This window comes from Lipotes vexillifer, unplaced genomic scaffold (assembly GCF_000442215.2).
Source record: "Lipotes vexillifer unplaced genomic scaffold, Lipotes_vexillifer_v1.1 scaffold2476, whole genome shotgun sequence".
NCBI classification, from domain to species: domain Eukaryota; kingdom Metazoa; phylum Chordata; class Mammalia; order Artiodactyla; family Lipotidae; genus Lipotes; species Lipotes vexillifer.
Window position 1 is genome coordinate 142,813 of NW_006794618.1, and position 5,389 is coordinate 148,201.

The following is a 5,389-nucleotide window of genomic DNA, read 5'->3' on the forward strand; positions in this document are numbered from 1 at the left end:
GTGAGCCACGGCCGCTGAGCCTGCGCGTCCGGAGCCTGTGCTCTGCAACGGGAGAGGCCACAACAGTGAGAGGCCCGTGAACCCAAAAAAAAAAAAAAAAAAAAAAAAAGTCAGGGAGCTTCCCTGGTGGCACAGTGGTTAAGAATCTGCGCTCCCAACGCAGGAGGCACAGGTTCAAGCCCTGGTCTGGGAAGATTCCCACATGCCGTGGAACAACTAAGCCCGTGCGCCCCAGCTACTGAGCCCATGAGCCACGACTCCTGAAGCCCACGTGCCTAGAGCCCGTGCTCTGAATCAAAGAGAAGCCACCACAATGAGAAGCCCACGTGTCACAACGAAGAGTAGCCCCCGCTCACTGCAACTAGAGAGAAACGTGCGCAGCGACAAAGACCCAACACAGCCAAAAATTAATAAAATAAATTTATAAAAAAATAAATAGGTAAATAAATAAAAGTCAGGGACTTCCCTGGTGGTGCAGTGGATAAGGCTGTGCGCTCCCAATGCAGGGGGCCCAGGTTCAATTCCTGGTTGGGGAACTAGATCCCACGTGTGTGCCACAACTAAGGTGCTGGTGAGCTGAAACTAAGGAGCCCAGGAGCTGCAACTAAGGAGCCCGCCTGCCGCAACTAAGACCTGGTGCAACCAAATAAATAAAATATATTTTTTAAAAGTCATCTATAATCCCTACACAGAGGTAACTAATGTTCACATTTCAGCGTGTATCCTTATAAATCTTTTTCTGTGTGGACACGCACATCTGTAGGCCTGTACTTTTGATGTTAGCATCATGTACATCTTCTCATGTCAGCAAGTGTGTATTAGGTTGTCATTCTAAAGGGCAGCATCGGGAGTTCCCTGGTGGTTTAGTGGTTAGGATTCAGCACTTTCACTGCCGAGGGCCCAGGTTCAATCCCTGGTGGGGGAACCGAGGGCCCAGGTTCAATCCCTGGTGGGGGAACTGAGATCCTAAAAGCCGCACGGCATGGCCAAAAAAAAAAAAAAAAAAGAAGAGGGCTGCATAGTATTCCATTGACTGAAAATACACGGTGCATTTTCCCACTCCCTGTCTAATGTGCATGTAGGTTCTTTGCATTCATTCATTCATTCTTTCTTTCTTTCATCTACTTGCTATCACAAAAATTGCTGGATAAATATTCTTACACATACTTTTTTTTTTAAATTTATTTTTGGTTGTGTTGGGTCTTTGTTGCTGTGCGTGGGCTTTTCCCTAGTTGCGGCGAGCAGGCTTTGTTGCGGTGCGCAGGCTTCTCATTGCGGTGGATTCGCTTGTTGCAGAGCATGGGCTCTAGGCGCGCGGGCTTCAGTAGTTGTGGCACATAGGCTCGGTAGTTGCGGCACGTGGGCTCAGTAGTTGTGGCTCGCAGGCTCTAGAGTGCAAGCTCATTAGTTGTTGCGCATGGGCTTAGTTGCTCTGTGGCATGTGGGATCTTCCTGGAACAGGGCTCAAAACCATGTCCCCTGCGTTGGCAGGTGGATTTGTAACCACTGCACCACCAGGGGAGTCCTACACATACATTTTTATAAAGTTTTTCAATTATATTCATAAGAGAAGATTCTAGAAGTTGTATTGCTAGGTCAGCAGGTACACTGGTCTTCTGTCCTCTGGAAAGGTGGTCCCATGTCCCTTCCCTTTCACCAACACCGAATAGAACCCACTCTTATTTTTTCTTTTTAACTTAGCACGTCTTAAACACACACAAAAGTAGGCAGAAGAAATAGTACAAGGACCCCCTTTAGCCTTTGACATGCTCCAACGAGGGTCACCACGGCCAGTCCTGCCCACCTGCTCTCCCCCTCCCTGTGCACTGGAAGCAGATCCCAGACATAATATTAGTTCAACTATAATTATTTCAGTCTGTCCTCCCAAACAGACAAAGTGAAAAGCATAGCCACAATACAATTTTCAGCCCTCAAACAAAATTTACAATAATTCCTTATACTATGAAATCTCTCTCTAGTCTTTGGTCAAATTCCTACACGCCTCTTTGATTTCACAGGTGATTGTTTTTATTATGTTTGGTTTTTCATGACTTGTTTGAGTTGGATGCAGGACACAGACAGGGTCCACGCACCTGAGTGGCTCATCTGTCCTGAGTCTCTGATCACGGGTCCCCCACCTCCTGTCCCCCCTTGCAGTGTATTTTCAGGAAACTATTCATAGAGTTTGTGCTGAGATGTTGCTAATTGCATGTCCCATGTTCTACCTACTCCTCTGACCTCTGTACTTCCTATAAATTGGTGTTGATACAGAAGCTTAATCAGATTCAATTTTGATTTTTTTGGCAAAAGTTCCCTTTTGATCCCTGCCAATCTGACCTTTGCACCAAGTTCGTGGTCTTAATGCGCGGGTCCCGCGTTGCGTTTCTGACACGTGTCATCGGCCACGTGGGTGTCCTTTCTGAATGTCCCATCTTTGGCCATTTTCCTGTTGGGGTGCATGTCATGGTCGTTTATTTTTAGGAGTTAAATAATGTCTGTTTTCCTCTCATCTGTTACATGTATTTTTTCCCCATTTACAATTTTTCACATTCTTTTCGGTGAGGTCTACAAAGTCCTTTGCTGGAAGTTTTTAGCTGTCATATCTGTTGGCCTCTTTTTAGCCTGTTTCTCTTCTTGGAACCATTCGACAAAGACCTTCCTTTCACCCGGATTACATACATTATATGAACTGATATGTAAATTATGCATCGACATTTTTCATGATTCTGATTTCATTTTGAACACATAGAACTTTGCTTTAGCTACAAAGTTTGGGGACATAAAGGGTGATGTATCTAACTTTGCTTTTCCCCAAATATTAACCAGTTATTCTAACCACATCTTTCTGCACCGATTGTAAATCCCACTTCTATACGTGGGATTGCTTCTGTACTTACTCTTCTGTTCTTTGATCTGTCTTTCTCATCTGGTGGCTGTTACACTACCTGTGCGTGTGGGATGTGTATGTGCGTGTGTGGGGGGGGGCCCTTTTGTTAAAATATAACACATGAGCAGAAAAGGGAAAAAAAGGAGTGTCCAGGCCCAGCGCACGCACTTGTGTGGACGGCTGATGCGGCACCTCCCCCTGGTATTTGTCAGATGTTCCCGGTTCTCCTCACGTGCTCGTTCTTCCAGATCAACTTCGGGATCGTTTTGTCAAAATATCAAAAGTAAAAACCACATAAAATATTTATTGCATTTGTGCAGAATTTACCGATTAATTGTGGGATAAGCGGTGACTTTACACTGTTGTGACTTGTCACCGGAGACACAGCACATTTTACTCTGATAATACTTCTTATGTGTGTAGCTAAAAGTTTCCTTCTTTCCCCTCATTTTTGGTTTTTTTTTTGTTTGTATCAGTCTTACACTTTAAGCTCAGTCCTAGATAATCTTTTTTCCATTACATTTTATGATTATAACTGTTATACCAGATCATTTCCCGAAAATTTGCTGCTTAAAACTCAAACAGTTTTTTGGTGCATTTTTTCCCCAAAAGCAAAGGGAAGGAAGCTGCTCTTTAGAGAGTGAGCAACACTGTATGTCGGATGTTGTACTAAATTATCTTTTTTTTTTTTTTTTTTTTGCGGTACGCGGGCCTCTCACTGTCGCGGCCTCTCCCGTTGCGGAGAACAGGCTCCGGACGCGCAGGCTCAGCGGCCACAGCTCACGGGCCCAGCCGCTCCGTGGCATGTGGGATCCTTCCGGACCGGGGCACGAACCCGTGTACCCTGCATCGACAGGCGGACTCTCAACCACTGAGCCACCAGGGAAGCCCCTAAATGATCATTTTTAACCCTCAAAAAACCCTTTGTGGGGAGAATTATCCTCACTGTACTAATAAGGATAGAGAATCAGTGAGACCAGGTCAGTTATCCACGGCCAGGCCACGGGTCCAAACCGGGCTCCTTGGACGCCAGCATCTGCCCCTCCAGACCCACCCGCTCTCCTCAAAGCGCTCCTGGATCCTGGGGGCGGGAGGGGCTGCTTAAAAGGCAGAGTCTCCAGGTCTGGGGGATGGGCTCCCAGGAGGGTGCCCCAGGAGGTGCTGTTGACCACACTCTGAGAACCGGCATGTCCCCGAGTCACTCAGGATCCTGTGACATGGGGCCATCGTGGAGGTGCAGGCAGTCCCCAGGCTCCAGTGTGGAAGGCGTTTCCGTTTTCCTGGAATAACCGGGCAGCCTAGGAAGTCCCTAGTCTCGGTGTCCAGCACCTGCAGTGGTGACGTCTGATGGGTCGGGGGCCGGGGCTCCTGCCGCTTCCTCACTCCAACCCAGCGCTTCGGTTTCCTGCTTGTGAAATGGCAACCACAGTGCCCCCCTTGTAATAAGCTGCAGCTGGGCCGATGCAGTGATGTATTTGAGGTGCTAGGATGGGGTCCACTGGCGTGGGACCTTTGAGCCACCCAGCCCAGTGTGCAGGGTCACAGGCAGCCTCGACAGAGGAGGTTAAAGCGGGCTGTCTCTGCCCCTGACACGGACCCTGTTGTGAAGCCCCCTCCCTTGCCATCAGAGCCGCATGGCGAGTACCATCCCAGACCTCATCACCACGGCCCGCGGCCCCTGAGCTCATGATAGTATTCTTGATTTTTGTGCTTATTTTAGAGAGCCTTTAGGGACTTCTGGCCCATCAGTTACTTACAAAATGTGTGCTTATTTGGTGAGTATTCCTGGGCGTCCACCTCCCATGATCACTGTCACTTCTGCACCCGGTGGGAAGGCGGGGCTATCTAATGCAAACAGCAGGGCTCAGAGTGGGAGTGGGGACAGAACTTCTGCTGGGGAGGACGGAAAAGTTCTGGACATGAATGGGGGGGTGATGGTTACACAACAATATGAATGTACCGAATGCCGATGCAACGTACACTTAAAAATGGTTATAATGGTAAGTTCTTTGTCGTGTATTTTACCAGAATAAAAAATCAAGACTTGCAGTGACTCAGTCCTTCCCTTTCTTTTTTGTTGGCTGCATCACGCAGCATGCGGGATTCTAGTTCCCCAACCAGGGATCAAACCCAAGCCCCCTGCAGTGGAAGCACAAGTCTTAACCACTGGACCGCCAGGGAAGCCCCACCGCTTCCCTTTCTTTTCCTTGCTTCCTGTAAGCCACCGGCTGTGGACAACCCAAATCCAACCACTCATTTTCCACTTCTTCCTCCAGCCACTGGAAACCCTGGGATAATTCCGGAGCTCAGACAAGCCCCCCTGCCCTGGATTCTGTGGGAAAATGGTCACGCAGAGCTGGGGATGACCCTTCAGTGCCCAGTTTGGGGACACAGCCCGGACAAGCGTTTGGATAGAGTCCATTCCTCTGGGCCACGCTCAGGTGTCCTGGAGGACTTGTTGGCGCTGCTGGGCCTCCCGCCGTAATCGCTGGAGGGCAGAGG

At 48.5% G+C, this 5,389-nt stretch overlaps 1 non-coding gene across 1 annotated transcript; it reads left to right on the forward strand.

Moving 5' to 3' along the window:
- The first annotated feature begins 852 nt into the window (after positions 1–852).
- Positions 853–925, forward strand: TRNAE-UUC (transfer RNA glutamic acid (anticodon UUC)). The gene has a single exon. It is a non-coding gene; the product is annotated as a tRNA-Glu (tRNA).
- The last annotated feature ends 4,464 nt before the right edge of the window (positions 926–5,389 follow it).